A 19,685-nucleotide genomic window follows, 5' to 3' on the forward strand; every position below is an offset into this window, starting at 1 on the left:
AAAAATGTCTTCCTTTTTCTTTTGGAATAATCTCCAGCAAGGCAGCAGGAAGGGCAATGTCCTCAAACATAGGTCTCTGCATACCTCCACTGGTGCTCTGGAGACAGCACAGAACCCTAGAAAGGTCAGATTTCAACCATTTTAGCTGCACGGAGACTGTAGAAGCTTTTTCTCTGGATATTTGGTAATTTGGATATTACCATTAAAACGCAACCTATATGTATCCCCACCAATTAAATGCGCTTCCATTAGGAGTTTACCTTGCATTTTTTGAGAAGGGTAAAGTCACCAACCTTTCAAAGTTCCTGAGACGACTTTAACTGTTTTTTACAAAAAAAGGGAGTATTTCTGCAGGATTACGGTCATTTGTCACCTGGTTAACCCACTGACAAGCTGCAATTTCCTGTTTAATTGCAGATGCCTCCTTGCAAACAGATAACGTCTCAGGTGCATGTGAGCATTATTTATGCCCAACAGTTGAGGACAGTAGTTCCCATCGGTTACATCTCTGCTAACAAATACAACATGCTGAGGTCTCTTCCCTGCACCCAAAGGCAGCACAGCAGACAATGTTTTATCTGAATTCTTCTCCTTCCCCCTCCAAAACAAGGTGGTCTTGCCCATAGTGCCTACCCTGGGCGGTCCCAGGGTCTACATGCATCCACCCTGCAGAAGAGAAGAAATGTGAGAGATAAATAGGGCAGAGCTGAGAGCGTGGATACCGCTCAGAAGAGCTCATTCTTGTGTCTCCAACCCCTCCTTTAGCCAAAGTAAAAGGATCTTCATGTCTCAGGACCTTTTCATGCAGATTCTGAGTCTGAACTCAAGGATTTGGTTATTGCCAGTTTGGAAATGTCCTCTCGAAAATACCAACCTTCCCCTAGAAATAGGAGGCGTGGAGCTTAGGTGTGTGCTGAATGAGATATATCTCCTGCTTAGGCTTTGTGAGTGGCTCAAGAGTGACGGATCCTAGGTCATTGCAGAAACATTTTCTTTCCCGAGGAAGGGAAAGAGCAATTTAACTAATGGATTTAATAATCGCAGCCATTCAGACCATTCTTCTCATTCCTAAACATTTCAGCTATTATGGTCCTTGAAATCACAGACACTTTGCCTGGTTTATCTTGTCAGATATCTGTAGAGGTAAATTATGTCAACAGCGCTCTGAAGTCTTTCTTTGAGAGAGAAGTGTTTTATAGCAGAAGTGTAGTCCCGTAAAAAAAAAAAATCACCTTCCTGTGATTACAGAGAGCTGCCCATTAACACAGCCCTTGAGCACTTTCAAGTTTAATTACGCTGGCTCTACCCCGACAAGGTGACCTGGAGCAGCCCTGGCCATCAAGGGGACGATGCCCCAGAGCCCCGCGCCGGTGGTGAGCCCCAGCCCAGGTGCATCCGTAGAGGTGAAAGTGCCTTTTTACTACTTGAGCGTGTTTGGTTACGGTGGGTGGTTTAACCACAGGGTTGCAAAATTCATACCAAGAGCAGCTTATGTTACATTTGTGTTTCTGCACCGTGCAAGTGGCCGGGTATAGACATAGCTCTAGGGCTTGCCTGTGCTGTAGATAACGTCTGGTGGAATAACAGGGAAATCCATCCCGTTTCCCCTGCTGTAGAAGCACATCTTAGACTGGCAGCATAGTTTAAATCGGCCCCAAACCAGAGCAAGCCGCAGTGGCTCGGGAGCAGCATGTACCAGAATACAACACCGGCCGCTGAGAAGCAAACTCGGCAAAAGGCAGGTTTGCAGCCCAAATCCTTCCTGCCCGTAGCGAAGGTTGGCAGGGGAGGGGAGCAGAGAGGATGCAAACCCCAGCGGAGGAGGAGCCAGGGCGCTGGGCTGAGGTTAAGTAAGGCGAGAGCATGTGATGGCACAGGCAAATCCACGCTGGCCCGCGGGGACAAAGTGCGCCAAGCCGAGGCAGGGCAATGGGCCAAGAGGTGTGACCCCGCTCCCGACTCACGGCAGCACTCACCACCGAGGGGTGACTCGGTCACAGCAGCTTTTCACAGGTGAAGTCCCGTCCCAGGTATTCTGGCAGCATAGGACTGGTATAAAGCTTCATCTGCTTAACAGCGACTTCTTTGGTAATGACGCCTTTTCTGTGCATGGCGGGTCAGACTCTGCCGACACCATCAGAAGCTGCTTTTTCTAATCCTGATGATAAATCAGTGTTCTGAGACATGGAAGTTGTGAACGTGTAATAAAACATAATGTAAGAGACACCAGGGTTAATGGATACAGTACACTCCCCTGCAGCTCATTCAGTCTCTAAATTTTTCCTTCATGTTAGTGGGAGGCAGAAAAATAAATTTGTCTTCCTGAAGGAAACAGTGTCATGTCCCTTATCTGATAACTTCTTTTTACAAACAGTTTCCGAGTGACGCTTACTGTCTTATTCTCAATAAGACATGAAGAACTAAAATAGAATAACTTCTGCCCCAACCAGAGATGATGCCTGTTGGCTGGAGGACAAGGTCTTTCACTTAATATTCTTATATTCTACTGTGACCTGTGAAAAGGCAGAGCAATTGCTGGAAGAGACGGTTAGGTGTGCTGACCACGCTCGGTTTCATACCTTGATTCTGGAAGCCTATATATAGGTTTGGAGGTCTTAATCCTCCCTCTTGTGAACATGTATCACAAAATGCTGTGATTCTCGCCTTTGCAAAAAGGCCCCAGAGGGAACCAGCAAAAATATTATTTGCTGGGAACCTTTTAACTATCAAAATTGTTTGGTACATGGTTAGCTTGTGCTGGCTGCATGTCCCTGCTAGCCACACACAGTGGCCACCGGGTGCCTTTCAGTGACCCATGGAGCTCACACTACCACGCTGGGCCTCCCTCCGTGGGTCCCCCAGTACCTTCAGCCTTTCAGTACCTGCAGCACTAAAATTCACTGGCTGCATCCAAACTTATAAAGAGTAACAGTTTGCTATTCTACCCTCTGATCTCTCTGGATGGGTCGGTGAGCTCCTTGGTGATACAGAAAGGTTCTTGTCTACCCCACTGCGAATTCTCATCCGCTTCTCCAGAGCGGGAGCTGTGCTGTGAAACTAGCTTCTGCAGGCTTCAAAAGAAATCTTTCCCCTGTTTTCCCATGAATTTGCTCAACGCTGGCGATTTGACAAGTGCTTTAAGCCAGCAATGCTGGCAGATGGACAGGTCCCACCTTCTTCTTCCCCTCTGCCAGCCCAGGTGTTCGGTAGCGTGTGCACAGGGTGCAGCCACAGAAAGGCTTGTGGCAGCACGAGAGGAGGCTGCGCAGGGTGGCTGTGGGAAGGATGGAGTGGGACCTTACGTTGGCAGCACCAGCCTAACATGTCTGTGAGTCCGTGGTGTGAAACACTGGTCTTGAGTAGCTGCATCAGCCTAGTCAGGGCTAAACCATTTTCCCATAGTGTTTTATTTACCCATGGACTAGAAAGCAATCATCGTATTAACCTCCCTTGTAGATATGTCTATCCAGAACCCACCCTGTATTTATTTTAATGGAAAGCAAACATGCCACAGAAATGTAATGGTAATGGTTGTGGCTATATAAAAAACCCTTAGGTTTTGCTGGTTTCCTCCCTTTTTTTACGTGCAAATTAAAATCTGTTGCACTCCATGGGTTTATTTAGTATCCGTCTTCTCACATTTTGGAACCTAAAACCTGCTTTCAGGTTTAAATGAAAGCACAAAATTACACGTGGGGAAACTGAGCCTACTCTCCAGGGTGGTCATCTGTGCTGACTTTCATTGCAGAATGACAATTAAAGTGTTTGCTAAAAATAAAACAAAAACTTTGTCTAGTGACCATTAAGGTTATCAGGGCAACTCTCGCTGCCCGTTAACCAGAGAAGCCTAAGATTAAAAAAAAAAAAAAAAAAAGGCAAAAGGGGAAAGCCCAGGGTGTCCTTGGCCAAATTTCCCCCTGGTGGGACTCCACCTTCAGGGCTGTGACTTTGTCCTCTCCATGCTGGGATGGGAGATGCAGCTGAGGCTGGTGGAGCAGAAAGGGAGTCCACCTTTGCAAGGGCGTTGATTGGGAATCCTCCATCAAAGCACTGACGCAGGTTATGCATGGAAAAGGCTTTGGTGTGAGAGAACCTGGAAAGCTGTTGCCTCCAAGTGTCTACCTGGGTGCCTGAATACCTCTGAGAAATCTCTTGAGACGACACAGTAAAGCCATTTTGAGATACATAATTATATGTGTGTTTGTTGTGTACTATCCATCCGTGAAGAAACAAGAGTTTTGTGGTACAGACTGTATGTTCTCTGAAGGATCTCTCTGGTTTTTGGTCTGCAATAACTTATGAAAGTCAGGAAATGACGAATTGTGCTGTATTAACTCACGTTGTGTAAGAACAGGTGTAAAATGACATGTTATTCATTTAAATAAAGTGGTGTTGTCTCTTTAAACATTCAAATAGGCAATAAAATGGTTCTACAAACATGTGGGAACCTGTTCCACCAAACACAAAGTGGTTTTGTTAAAAAGAGAAGGAAAAGAAAGAAAAGGGGGAAAAAGGCTGTTTGTTACATTATGAGATCCTAATTTTGGTGGCTGTATTGTGGCTGAGGACAGGCCTATATGTGAATATGCTGATAAACTGTAAAGACTTCCTGAGATTAAGATCAGGGACCTTGCAGGACACTCTTAAATTAATGTGTCCTTTTGGTGAAATATTTTACTTGGCAGATTCCCTTCTCATTCCGCTACAATCTCTCAGTAGTTTTTGAAGACCAAATATAACAGTAAAAGCCAACCCACCACTCAGTCCTTACTCTCCCTTTCACTTGCTCTCGTGTCTGCACTGTCACAAGATGCCAAGCTGACCTGAAATACCTCCTGAAAGCCAGTTTCCTACCACGATCGTCAAAAATACTCAGTCTCCTCCAGAGAATAACCCCACCCCAATAAAATGATGAGCCTGTGATCAGCCTCTGGATTTCCCAAAGCATTTGGATTTGATCTTTGTCAAAATCTCGGAGAGCAGAACCAACGCTTTATTGGTGCTTGTCCTCGCGTGGAGGAGCCCAGTGCACCCGATCAGCAGAGGCCAGATTGTGTGTCTGTGTGTAGAAGACAGCCAGCCGAGGGGAAGCACTTCATCTCCTTGGAAGCCTATTCTGTGTCAGGGAGCAGGTCCCCGTCCAATAGGTATTAGCACGTTCCAGTGAATCTCGCTCTTTTTCTTCAAATGTCCAGCCTTTTCTATCACTGTATTCAGGAAAACAGTTATTTAGGAAAAACCTTACATGTGTAATCCCACTACAGGACAGAATAAGAGGCTGGATCCAGGCTGGATGAGGCTTTGAGCAGCCTGGTCTAGTGGGAGGTGTCCCTGCCCATGGCAGGGGGGTTGGAACTAGGTGATCTTTAAGGTCCCTTCCAACCCAAACCATTCTGTGATTCTGTGAAATGGAAGGTCTGTAGGAAACACAGGCATGGACTGGTCTGGATGGACTCTTCTCTGCGCCGTCGTCTTTCACATCTCTTAGCATCTGTGCCCTGCTTAGCTGTCAATCATCAAACGGAGGAAACAACTAAATACTTATGGTATTATTGTAACAGATGGTGACACTCCATTGTTGCAGTCAAGCTGTACGTTAGGAGAGATGTGTTTGTATCCTTCCACCAGCGCTGTGGATGCTGCATGAGGAGGGGAGTGTGTGTGCGTGTACAGAACCCGTCTTCCCTGCTGCTCAGATGACTCTGCCCTTAGCACTTTCCCACTCTGCCGTAGGTGTATCCCTCTCCTGATGCCAGAGTCATCATAAAGAGGCATATAAAAAGTCATGTAATCGTTATGAACGCGGTGCGCTTGAAGCTGATGGGAAGCAGGTGCCTATTGCAAGTGAAGGCTTGGGGACACGCTTGCAGTATTCTGCCCAACTTTGTTAGGTTCCCTACAAAAGCACAGCCTGCGGGACAAATAACGGGTTTTCAAATTCTGCCACTGGGGATGCTAACGCCTCAGAATACCCTGCAGGAGCTTGATGTGCTGATGTTCATTGCCCTAAACGACAATGGTGGCATAGCTTGGAAACCAATAACAAGCTGGAGCTAAAAGTGAAAGTATAAAATGAAAGTCAAGGGTTTGAATGGCCCCCCCTGCATGAGCCTAATTGACATGGTATACTGAAGAGCCTTCAAAAGTTGAGCCCATTTGCTCACTAGCATCGGTGCTTTTTCATTCCGCTTACACCAGAATAGTCTTCCCTGTGCATTCAAGTGCATACATGATTGCAGCTGATAGGATTGGCTTTACAAGGCTTATGGTTAAAAGTTTAGTTTGTTTTCCAACAGAAAAATGCAAAGTAAAGAGAAGGATACTGACTTAAAAAAATTAATCAGGTGGAGGGGGGGGTTGTGAGCTTATAGCAGCTAAATACTTTATACTTACTTCCCTATGTAAATCAGCAGCATTGAGCCACGGATCTGATTTTGGCAGAATCTCCTAGATTTTATTACCGGATTTGAGACTGATTCCTTCCATAGTCTTGGGCAAACCCCACCTAATTTCCATGCTGCAACTTCCTTGCCAGCAGAGCAGTACCTGCTTCTCTGCATGAGTTAACATTTGCAGAGAGGAGTTCTGAAGATGAAAGACTTGTACAGTAGTCGGGCTGCAGGCATTTTGGGATAAGGATCCGGGCTGCAGGTGTGTTTGTACAGCGCCTAACACACCACGGCCACAGTACTGTGGATAAACAAGTGTAAAAAGCCAGAACAGGGTGATTGCCATCACCCTTTGGGTTTGCGGTATAAGTAGAACGGCTATCCTTCCTGTTTGCTCTCAGAAACCGCCAAAAAGATGCTTCTTTTGCCTGTCTTTGCCATCCTCCACATTTCTCTCTCTAACTTGGAGCCTTCTAATTTTAGAGCTCTTATCTCTACACCCGTTGACTCCCCTACCCCTCTTCTCTATTGACCAGCCGCTGACTCTGCAGTACAAGGATGTCTCTAAGTTCTACATGCCCAGATTAAACCACTCGGAGGGCAAGAACAAATGATTATGAAGCACCATCTGGTACAAACTGACAGTGCTTCCTCTGCAGAATCCAGCCCTCTGCACACTTTGTCATGGAGAGGTGATGACACTTCATCCACGCTAGGGTGCCCTGAAGTTGCTGCCTGTGTGCTGCTTGTGGACCAGGCTTCACTTTTTGGAAAAAAATGAGAAAGAAGAAAGGAATGGCTATGCCAGTAGAAAAAAAAAATAGAAAACTGTGAAAGGACTGAAAGCTGTAGTTGTTTTGCTTCTGCAATACGCTGTTTTCTTTTCACCTTCTCCGGGCAGTGGCTTTTCCCAGAAATTAGTTATTTCCCCAAGGCATGCCCTGCTCCCTCTTCTCCCACCGGCCATTTGTTCACGCTGCTTGCTGACCGGGAAATCCATCATCCAAAGAGTGTTTCGGTGCAGTTCCTCCTCTTGGCTGCTCGAGAAGGTGTGTTGTTTGCTTTGCCTAAGTGCTCCCGGGGCCTAATGCTCCGTTGTTATGTACAGACCATTTCTGCTGTCATGAATCATGTTTTACCACCCCTGTGCTTTTACTCCTGCACCAGGCTCTTTTTTTTTTTTTCTTTCAAGCAAACACGTTTGAGTTTCCGTGTTTGCCGCTGAAACGGTGCACGCCGGGTACACAGCTCAGGCTGAGTTATTCATACCGTCCCGAGATCAGTAAACCTACCTCTCGCTCGCTCTCATTTTGTACAACTAAAGGTAAATTGATTCAGCACAGCCTGAAATAATTTTGCCGGGTGCATATAATGAAAAAAAAAAAGAGGTTTCACTGGTAAAAACCTCATGCCGTCAAGCAAAATATGCCCTTTTCTTATCTTATCTGTTGTGAGTAACTCAAGATATTTGCACAACGCCTTGTGCTAGGAAAGAGTTGTTTGTACATGTTTCATTCCCTTTTTTCCAAGTTTTGAATTTTGAATGAAATCTTTCTCTCCAAATTCCTCCTCCCTGCAAAAATGTCACGGTTTCTCTTTCCTGTGCTTCCCTGAAGGTTGGACCCAGCCCTCCCTCCAACGATCCCTTCATTGCAGATGGTTTTCTATTAATCTTCAAACCGCTTTGGAGAGCTCTCTGCGTCTGGCAGCTCTAACATCCCCTCTCCCTCCCGTCCCACCCACTTAGCCTCAGCCTAAGAGCCCTTAACAAATGACTCCCAAGGAATTTAAATGGCTAACGCTCGCTGGCCAATAAAGAGATGCATAAACTCTATAACCAGGTTACACGGCTCTTGCCATTAGGAAGAAAGGTTGGTCGGGCAAAGGCGTGAGTCCTCTTAACCTGTCGCACTTCGATCGCGGGACCAGAGAGGTAAGGGAAATCTTGTTTGCTCTGTAGGGATTTTTATCTGGTCTTCATTTATCAGGGAGTTGAGACCGAAAGTATGTCATTGTCAAGGTGCCGGGTTTGGGTTTTGCCTTCCTTTAGAGGGTCCTGAAGGGTTGCTTGAGAAGGAAGCAACTACTTCTATGCTTGAACTACGAGTTCGACATGTGAATATTTAAAAGAATTTGCGTAGCAAATAGCAAAGCAAATGTCAGAACAGTGAAAACTAAACCTTTGATATTTTAAAAAGAGGAAAACAAATAAAATTGTGTCTCAGAGATATTTTTTCTACTATCTTAAATTAATGAAGTGAAAGGCAGCCATGTACAACGTCCTTATGTTGTGTTTTCAATTGGGTTGTCTCTGCCATTTTCTGTTTGTGCTGGCTGGTATTTTGCTCTGTTTTTTCAAGAGATTGACATAAAAACCAAGCTTTAATAAGTGTGTTGTCAGCTTTAGGTATAGAATTTGGGGCCTGTAGATTGACAGTGGCTAGGAAGGTTGAGCAATATATATGCAATTATTATTAATACAAATGAATCTGTATAACTTGTTCTGCATACTGAATATTTGATAGCCTTTTCAGAGAATCAAGTTCTGATATTATTCTATTCACATTCTTTTAAAGTAGCATGTGAAACATTTAAGGCTTGTATATGACATAGGACACGTGATGTTAATCTCTTCACCCTTATTTATTTATTCATTTATTGCTTTATTGGGGTCAGTGCTGATAACAACAGTGAAGTTTGAACTTAAATCCGGAAAAAATCAGTTGAATCTAAAACTTTAAAAAAAAAAAAGGACATGTAGTTGTTGTAAGTAAGGTTCAATTAAAACCAATTACAAAGTGGTCCATTCACATGTTGGACCAGATACCAGATGCAGCAGTTGTGTATAATGGTGTCTTGTCCTGAGCTAGGTGGGATTGAAGCCGTGCTTCAAAATGTGTGTGTAAAGTGCTCCTTTGCACACCCAGGCTTGCCATGGATGACAGCCAGTGCTTGTGTGAGGGATGTCACAGCACAAGGTTACTGCCATCCCTTGCAACGCTCCATGGCCTGACAGGCTGGGCTGCAGAAAGGGCGTCTTTGTCGATCGTATTATCACAGCTGATCTCTGGAGGCCTTCACACCCGACACAGTCCATGGTGGGGCATGTTGGTGTTAGCTGATGATATTGCACCAAAGACCTTGACAGTGTCTGAAAGAGTTGAGAGAGCTTTTTAGTTAAATGAACACAATTAGTCTAACAGAACTGCAAAACATGTCCTTTTTGCTCATCAAGACAAGGCTATATGACTGTCTATCAAGAGCTGGTTGTAATGTTGTTGGTTTGATCATTTTTCCATGGGTTTCTCATATAGCTCTGCACTGTATAACTGAGATTCGATAATGTGTTGGATAAAAATTAATAAAGTTAACAAAGGAGGAGCCATTTTGCTACTCTCTTATTCAACTCTGCATTTCAACTCCATTATTTGCTGAAGAAATGATACTGAATCAAATGTTGCTTGTCTTCTTTCTTCAGCTTTTAATTAAAAAAAAAATAATAATCCCGTTAAGGTCAGCAAAAGCTGAATTTCAAATGACATCTGTCTCAAAAGCCACTCCTTTTCTGAAATGCACAGAAATTTCATTTCCAAACCATAGGTATTTCCAACTAAGCTGTAATTTCAGTAGACTTAAATTATCTTGAATTAACCCAGCACAGGAATGGTGCCTCCTGAGAGAGTCCCTGCCTTGGTTAAACATTTTTTTTTTAATTTATAATATTAAACCTAGGCACAGGTAACAAGTGCTGGATAAATCTCTTCCTTGTACTTGTACACCTCGTTTCTCAATTTCAATCCAAGGTTCATAGGTTTGTACAAACTTCTTCGATCAGAGGTCAGGTACAAATTGCTGCACTTTGCAGCTCCTTTCTGCCGATATGACAGAATTTCACAGCAAAGACGATTGCCTTTCATCCCCCTCTCCTCCGCACACAGGCAACGCCAGGCAGTTAAAAGAGTGATATGTACAAGTCAGCCATTGGTACCTGAGTTTAATAAATAACTAACTGGGTTTCAGTGGTGCAAGGTGCATATTATAAAAGGGGTCAAATGTCAGTGCACAAAGAGAAAAAAAAAAAAACAACACCCAGTCACTGACTAAGCCAAATGCTTTGAGTTTAATGTACTTTCAGCAGCGAACAATCACATCCCAACTGCGGTTTGCTTTATGCTGATTTTCATTTCTGTGACCTGAGGGGGAGGGAACACGTTGGGCCACTTTCAGGCTTCCTTGAAATCTCTGCCTCCTGCTGAAAGCAGGTTGGGCCCCCCGTTGGTGCAGCGTTCATGTGGTGGACACAAAACTGACAATGTTGCAATGAAAATAGTGCATAAGATTAGGGTGAGCTGAAAAGTCTGAAGCTATTTTTATGAAATTAACTAAGCGAGTAGACTTTGTATGAACAGGCAGGATGTGTTACATTTCACTCTGGGATCTCCAGAAGAGTTACCTGAAAAAGTTAGATCAGAAAGGCTGAAAAAAGCTGTAGTTTATGAACTTTTTTAGATACTCTGGGTTGCACTGTAGAGTGGAACGTGTTGCTGTAATGTTTACATAGACGGATGGATGGACAGAGTGCTCTGCATTACAATAACAAAGAAAAATCACAAGCACATGAATGCATATCCCGACTCCACAGAGTTCAGCAAAGCCTTTCACAGACATTTTCAATGATCAAATTAAATCACCATGTTCATATATAAGGTTTTTCTTCGAAGAGGCAAGTGAAATAGGTGAATATCTTATCTTTCTTGTGTAATAATTAACAGGTGAGTCTAGTTGTGGTTTTGTTGCAGAAGATAGTTTTTCCTGTCTTTCTTCTGGCAAAAGCTTGCGAGCTCCTAGTCCACACTGAATTGAAGACTTCTTGCTTTCCTAGAAAGAATACTTGTTAAAGCTGACAGTTAATGAGGAGGACACACTTGTCACTACCAGCATGTCTGCAGAGAACACTGTTTAATTGCATTCATGGTAAACAAATGCAGCAAAAAGTTTCCCATCAAGTACAGCTCATCCAGAATAGGAAGGACTTGTTACATACCGAGTCACTACATTGCACTTTATTTATATGTCACACATTTTCCTGTCTGACCGTGGTAATAATAGACTTTGTTGACAAGATTGAAATATGGGAATCTGGAGAGAAGAGTTGTGTTGTTTCCTGATTTGAAAGCTGATAAGCATGATTACACAAGTCATCTCTCATCTTCTCAGCTTTCCTCAACATGTGGCTTCAATATCTTGCAGGATAATAACTTCAGCCTCAACCAGCAACTGGTTCTATCAAAATAGCTGAGTTACAGGATTACTTTGAGTTCGACTGGGTAAAAGATGGAGCTGGGGCAAATGGTGCAACACACGGGTTACACAACTTGTTGGGACAAAGTTCCTAATGACTCGCAGCAAAGTGCACGATAAAATAAGGGAGGAGACTGGGTTTCACTTACCCAAACTTCCTTCAGAAGTGGTTTAAGCCAAGGTGGCTGGTTTGGCACTGCAGTAGTGTAAAAACACTCAAGAAACACACATTTCATTGACAGAATTCACATTGCAGAAGCAGCGAAAATAGCAACCACATTGGTAGGATGCTTTAGGTGTTGGTGGTTCTTTGTCACATCACTAACTTTTTCATCAGCATCACTTCATTCTCGACATGGGAAACTCAGATATGCATGGATGAAATTTTCACTTGTGATCATCAAAAATGCAATGGCAAGAAGTAAAGTGCCAGGCTCAGGAAAGTTTTCTCACTTTATTATTTGAGATATCATCATCATTGAATACTGTCTTTGCAGTTTCTAGGCCAGGAGGTCAGGTCGTTGAGGGACCTCCGTCCTGGGAACGTTCACTGCTGGGCACTGGTAGTGCTTATGGATAATACTTTGACAGCCTTTGCAGGATCACACTCCAAGTTAAATACGCCTTAGAAGGATGCCGAGAGGGTTGATAACAAAATAGGCAGGAAGTTTGCACAATACAAGGTGACTTTATTTTGTAGGGAGATCATAATTTCAGCTCCATTTTTTAAATCGTGTATAAAATTCTTGTGAGGTAAGATTAATATGGCTAAGGGAACTGGTATAATATGGCTAAGAGAATTAGATCGGTGGTTGTTATTGTTCTTAATGATATTAAGATGAAATTAAGACGTTTAACCTTCAAATCCTAGTCTGAAGTTGTAGCCAATTGTTGACCGTACAAATTCACTGTTCAGTTATCTCATTAGCATTCAAGTTTTAACCTGGGAAATTCCAGGATGTTGATTTACAGAATAATTTCAGGTGTTTTCCTCCTAAAAAGGAGCAAGGAGTAAAAGAACAGATTTATAGTAATTTTGTTACAGCTTTTTAAGCCAAATATTACTTTTGATTGGTGCATGGAGGACGTAACCAGTCCCTGTAAAACTTTTTAAGGCAGGATTTTCAGTAATGCTCATCACTTTCTTAAATATATCCCTATAGAAGCCATTAGAGTCCTATAACTGATGTCAGGGGGAGTAGTGGTAGATGCTGAATACTGTTGGAAATATCGCCCTTAATTTTCTGTTTCCTTATATTCCTTCTTTGAAGAGAACACAACCAAAAAACGAAGCCAGCAGTTTTTGGTGTGTTTTAAATGGAACCGGCCATTTTTAATGTGCTTAGGCCACTTAGGACAAATTTAAGCAGCTGAGAATCGTGCACGGACCCTCTCTGCAGTAGCTTCACCCTGAAAACTGCTTTTCAGGCCCAGAGCATTAATTTGTCCCATACAAGGGGAACATGACTCACTGACCAGAATAAAATTGAAGTTTAAGCTTGAAATATGAACTCTCCCACCGAAATCAGTGGCCAGACCCCTGATGATAGGTTAGGATCCCGAGGGTCACCATTAGCAGAATTGGGAATTTCAGCAGCTAGCTTGGGGATTTAGTAGGTCGGTCTTGTCCTACCCCTTAGGTACTTTATGCTGTTTCTCTTTGCATTTAAGCGTAGTACTTCTAGTGGGTGGAGAGCCACCGTTGTACGTGTTCATGCCTGAACATACATGGGAAATCATAGAATCACAGAATGGTTTGGGTTGGAAGGGACCGCAAAGATCATCTAGTTCTAAACCGCCTGCCGCGAGCAGGGACACCTCCCACTAGACCAGGTTGCTCAAAGCCCCATCCAGCCTGGCCTTGAACACTTCTAGGGATGGGGCATCCACAATTTCTCTGGGCAACCTGTGTCAGTGTCTCACCACCCTCACAGTAAAGAATTTCTTCCTAATATCTAATCTAAATCTCCCCTCTTTCAGTTTGAAACCATTACCCCTTGTCCTATCACTACGCTCCCTGATAAAGAGTCCCTCCCCATCCTTCCTGTAGGCCCCCTTTAGGTACTGGAAGGCCGCTATAAGGTCTCCCCGGAGCCTTCTCTTCTCCAGGCTGAACAACCCCAACTCTCTCAGCCTGTCCTCATAGCAGAGGTGTTCCAGCCCTCCGATCACCTTCGTGGCCCTCCGCTGGACCCGTTCCAACAGGTCCATGTCCTTCTAGTGCTGAGGACTCCAGAGCTGGATGCAGTACTCCAGGTGGGGTCTCACCAGAGCAGAGTAGAGGGGCAGAATCCCCTCCCTCGCCCTGCTGGCCGCGCGTCTTTTGATGCAGCCCAGGATGCAGTTGGCTTTCTGGGCTGCAAATGCTGCTGCATATGCGTCTTCTTGGGCACCATGCAGCACCTGAGCCAAAAGGTTTCTCCCAGGTGACCCTAAGCTGGAGATGGACAAGTTTGATTGCCTTATTTCAGGCACATGCATGATGATGAGAATATGCAGTGCTTTAGCGGTGCTGGCAGCAGGGTGGCTTGCAGAGCAGACAGACATGTCGTTGCCAATAGTGAGTGCTGATCTGATCTATGAGATTACTCTCCTGAGCTGCTCATCATAAGCTAGTGATCAAGTCTCTTGCCAGCCGTACGTTCCTGTCCCTTCTGGTCTGCTGACGCAGTTCACCACTTTCTCCACAGAGTTTTGCCAAAAACGATCCCGATTAAGAAAATACACCTTTTCAAATCGTTTAACCCAGCCTGGGGCAACTTCTTTGCCCAGTTCAGCTGCAGGTAAAGTGGAGTGTCTGACACACTGCAGACATTTGCATGGTCTGTTGGCCTCAAGTATTGCTTTCTTTGTTAAAAGTCTGATGACATCATCCATCCCTAGTAACTTTCCCTTTCCTGTGTGAAAGGCTTTCAGAAAAGGTCCCTGGCCGAAAAGCCGTGTGGGAACGCTGCGCTCTCTCCTGCACTGACCCACCACAACATCCAACTTCAGATGTTTGCGTTTCGGTAGTGACAACAGGTTGGGAACCAAGCTGTGGTCCATCTCCTGTCGAAAACCACACTGTTGAAAAACAAGCTAGCCTTTGACACTTGAAATATAAATTAATTTGGAGCCAGGCAAAGCCTTTGCATGGATTTTTCCCCAAAGATCGGATCCTTTTTTCCACCGCACCTGCTGCCTGCCTGGCCTCTGCCCGTGCTGTGCACGGAGAGGAGCCAAGGGCAACACTTCCAGCAGGATGTCCCCTGAGCTGATTGCAAACAGAGGGTGAAGCCTTTGGCCAGGAAGCACATGGGGATGGCAGCGAACACTTGCGGGACTGGTGTCTACGTTATGCACGTTTGTAAAAGAGGTGGGACTTTCTGTTCCGCCATTGGTTTGGGAAGGAGTAAACAGCCCCAAAGACACTGGCTTTGTTCATCTCATTTATGCAAATAAATTGTAAGAAAGGTGTGACAGCCTTGCCAAGAAAAAGAAAACGGATGTGTAATGGTACCGTAGTTACCTCTAAAAGGGGAGGTAACTTGCACATTACACTTGAAGCTACCTTATTTCGAATGGATGTGGCCACTGCATTTTCCTGCTCAAATGATAAATCTGTAAACAGGCAAACTGGGTTTTCAGCAGGAGCGCTTCTGTGGATATCTGATGTTTGTGATAAAGTTATACAGTTGTTATTAGTAAGCTGCTGTTGTTGTTGTATACATTTTATGTGTCTAAAGTTGCCGTGAGAAAAGAATCAGCTTTTAAAAATAAAGACCTTTAACGGCAACCTGCTCGACGTCAGCAGCAGGATTACCATTTGCCCTTATTATTTCAACTAAAAAACTAGGAAGGTCACATTTAAACCAGTAGCTGTTATTCCCCTCTGTCGACAGGGTGTATTTAGTTAAAATTTCAGCGACCTCTGCAGCAGCTGTGGCTTAAAATGCAAAACTGTGGTGGTTTCTTGAAGCAAGCAGGCGGTGTGGTGTCGGTGGGGGGACGCCGTGACAGCTCAGCAGGAGTTTGTACGGCCCAGGGTCTGCAGCTGGGGTGCCGGTGTCCCTGGGCTCTCCTGCTGCCTGCCGCGGTGCCGGCACCCATCCCCGTGCTATGGGACTGCCAGTGGCTGTGTCACCCGCAGAAGGACACATGATGCCTCTAAGCCCATGTAACACAAAACTTGGAGGGATGAATTAAGCGCAAACATAAACAAACCCATTTTATAGGAGCACGTGAGTGGAGTGGACACGCGGTTGCCACCACAAGGACACCGGCTGTGTCCCTGTGTTTGTAAAAGCCTGCCTAGCGCTGGACCAGCCCAGGGATAAGATGTACATGGACTGCGGGCATTGCGTTCTCCCTGGGGCCCCGAGCTGCCTTTGCCCTGGCACGAGGGACATTGGTGTTTTGCCCCACATTGTTGTTAATCAAGGTGTGGTATTTCTGTTTAATAAAAGATCTGCCCCAGTTAATCAGCCTGCTCACAGTGTGCTTTAGGTCAGTCACGGCCAACACAGTAAGTTTTCCACTTAATATTCTGAGCTGCGATGCAAAAAAAAAAAAAAAAGATACATTAAAAAGAAGGTAATTAATATTTAGGGCAAGAACTATTTACACCCGCCCCATTGGCAGCAGGGAAGGAGTTTCGTAAGAAAGGGGAAGTGAAATTTTGAATGGTTTCAGTGAAACGTGTACATCTGAGGGTTCACCTGCGCAAGGGAGAGTCCCTGGAGCAGAGGCGCTGAACCAAAGGGCTCGCGAGCCTGGCTCCCGGTGGGCTGGCAGCAGGAGGCATCCATCTAACGGGGCGCTGAAAAATCAAGCAGGCTTTACCTTTTTCTGAAAAGAAAAGAAGCCAGTCTTGTTTCACTCCTGATAATTAGTCATTTAAAACCTAGTTGTCTCCAAAGCACAACCTTTCTCATTAGGAATTAATATTTTTCTTTTATTAATATTATTATTAATTTTCTTTTTATTATTATTAAGAAAATTATTAATAATTTTCTTTTCTTTTTTTATGAATCTTTGTCATGAAGATCAGGTGTACCTTCCTCCTCAGAGACTACAAATCAAGCACTTATATTTCACAAGACACTACATTTTAGTGTAGCTTAATCTGTTGCCTCTTCTAGCATTAATCGCACTTGTTGGATGTACTGAAATCAGTCTGGCTTTATTAAGCCCACTAAACCCACAGTTATTAGCTCATGCCCCACGGGCACCTACAAAACATGGTAGAACGTTTTCATAACCAGTTTATTGTGGGCTGAAAAAATGCACCACTAGGACTGAACACTTTGGAAATAGGTAATTTTGAAAACAATTTTCTTGACAGTGATTGTGTTTTGACGTGAATAGATTTGGTTGTGCTGGCAGCCCGTTTTGTAAGGCAGTAACAACAGGAGAAGAGAGGTCTCAGACCAGACATGCCTGTGTTTTTTTTCTCATCAAGGTAGATGATATCTGAACTTGGTGAAGGTGTTGATTGTGTCATGTGGCAATGAATGTTGTTAAGTGCGTATTTAGGTGCATCAAGTAGGACTACATGGGCTCTATAATTGTCTTAGGTAGTATATGCTTATGAAACCTAGCTCTGTGGAGCTGCACAGAAAAAGTTAAACACATTTGATCATGAATCGTGATTCGCAATAAATCACATAGGGATAAAATGCATTTTAGGTTCACAAAGAGTTTTTAATTATTCACTATCACAAACCATGTATGGTAGTGGTTGCAGAAAAGGTGGCCATCAGCACTTAGCAGCAGCGTCAAGTACAACTTCCAGTACTAAAAATCATCCTGATGGTGCCACGCAAAGTGCTGGAGAACATGCCAATTCCTGGATGGCCACCAAATTACCTGCTTGTTTCTGGTGGGCAGGGGAGGCTTTCTCTACCTCTCCTCTCTCCACAGTCCTGGTGTCCATCTGTAGCTTTCCAGACTCTAGCCCCAGCGACTGAGCCCTGCAGATAACAGAATATAGAGACTTTTATTTTGTAAGTTGACCTAAAACTGACGGTACTGACTCATTTCTAAACTCACCCAAACCTGGGGCGATAAGCAGTTCACTTGCCAACAGGTGGCCCATGTAAAGGTAACGATTATTCCCCAGTAAGGTGTTTGTTTAACAAGCTTTGCTTTCATTCAGGGAAAGGTGAAATCCCATTTTTAGGAACAAATTGGCAAGTGAAAACTGAAAATGTTTTTATCATCTGCCTTAATTTTTTTTAATTATATCAAATAATTCCCAGGAGTAAAGTGAAAATGTCTGACTGTGACACATTGAAAAGGGTGAACATTTGAATCTGACAAAACATGTTTATCAACAACATTTTAAAGCAAGAAGCTGTGAAAACTGATGCACTTCCATGAAAGATCTGGCTTCAAAGAAATTATGTTTTCTAAAGTATTGCCTAGGCATCAGCATCACTATTACTGCCCTCCATCTTCTCTGCCTCCCTTTCTGATCTCCATATTTTTAAAGGGAAGTGGCTCAGAAGTGGCAGCGTGTAACACCCGTGGCCCAAACACTTGCAGGATCAGGTCCTACCACAGACCAAGGCTCAGAGGTCTGGTTTCCCAGTCCCAAACCCATTTAGGAGCTGAACCAGGCACAGTGGTGTTTGCCCTGGCTGGCGCAAAGGCACCTCTAGATACAGCCCAGCATAATTCTGGGCAGCTCAGGAGCTTTACTGCAAAATATCCAATGTGCTAACGTTACTAGGGTTTACACAGGTTTTTTGGACCACACAAATCAGACTTAGGTGCGTAAATTTTCTGCCCATATTCCTGTGGACTTGTGCCTACTGTACTAGTGAAAGACCTGTCTGCAAGGTAACCAACGCACTGAAAATGGCCAAATCGCTCTAACAAAGGGTATATATCAGAGTCCTTGTGGGACAGAGAGAAACCTGTGTCCCACTGAATAACACGACTACATAGAGTGAATAAATCTGTCTGAAGCTTTGTCCTTTTTTTTTGGAAAATAATCCTGTCAAACCCAGATAGGGAGCATTTCTTATGGTGGTTTGCAGAGTTTCCTACAGGGGCCAGTGTTCTTTGACAGCTCCATCAACAAAGTGGTCATGAATGCAAATCATGGCAAATAAATCGGTGTATGATGCAAAGGCTGATAGAGTTGTAAAAAACAATGAGGAGGAGCCAATGGTGTAGCACTCAGTAGGTGGGATCTACTCAAAAGGCAGTTGGGATAGGGTTGAACAGAAGGTTGTGGCATCTGGGAGTAACAAACACAAGGCATGCCTGCCGCATGGGACATAACCCCAGCAAGTGCTGCTTCTGGAAAGGATTTGGGGTTAAGAATGACAAAGAACCTCTACATGGTTTGCTAGTGAGAAGGTGTGGAGAAACAGGCTTTGGCGATACGGAGACTTGGGGAGAAGAAAGAGGGATGATCTTCACGTCTGTGTATAGCAAGGGTGAAAAAGGCTGAAAGCCTACAGAACTGTCAAAAAAGCCACAAAAACAATTTTAGGTGAAGAAATGACTGATTGTGGATGAATTCAGGAGTTCAGCCTGCAAGTTTTATTAATAAGACAGAGTTGTGGCTTGATTATATGACTTAAATTTCATCATAAGGCAAAAGCAGAGGTCTTGAAAGGTTTAACAGGTAATCCTAGCTGGAAGCAAAAGCTAGACAAATTCTCATGAGAAACACAGCACGCTTGCTTGTCTGAGGAATTGATTAGCAAACAAGCCATAAAGGGAAGTGGTGGCGTCTACAGCTCTTTGATTCCTTAAAACCAATGTCCTTCTGGAAGATACGATTTACTCAGATAAATGTTATAGGACTGAATGTGCAAATAACAATAAAATGTAATGGTCTGTGTCATATACAATCACTCATATTAAATGGATTGATGGACCTTTCCAGCTTTAAAAGTCAATGAATTAACTACTCTCAGAGTCCCAAAGTGTCTTACTTTACTGTGTTCAGGAGGAAGCCCACTGTCTTGCAGTTGTGGTCCTTAGCATGGTCATCTCCTC

General features: G+C 44.0%; 1 protein-coding gene across 9 annotated transcripts in view; it reads left to right on the plus strand.

Annotated features, from left to right (window-relative positions):
• Positions 1 to 19,685, plus strand: part of RBM47 (RNA binding motif protein 47) — an 86,428-nt gene that overhangs the window by 51,180 nt on the left and 15,563 nt on the right. Inside the window, exon 1 of one of the 9 annotated variants that reach the window (XM_054202458.1) lies at positions 5,222 to 8,322. The exons of the other annotated variants lie outside the window; for them this stretch is intronic. The gene's annotated coding sequence lies outside the window, so the exon portion shown is untranslated. Of the gene's footprint in view, positions 1 to 5,221; positions 8,323 to 19,685 lie in introns of those variants that run through there. 9 annotated transcript variants of the gene reach the window in all.

Source organism: Rissa tridactyla, chromosome 5 (genome assembly GCF_028500815.1).
Source record: "Rissa tridactyla isolate bRisTri1 chromosome 5, bRisTri1.patW.cur.20221130, whole genome shotgun sequence".
Classification (NCBI taxonomy): domain Eukaryota; kingdom Metazoa; phylum Chordata; class Aves; order Charadriiformes; family Laridae; genus Rissa; species Rissa tridactyla.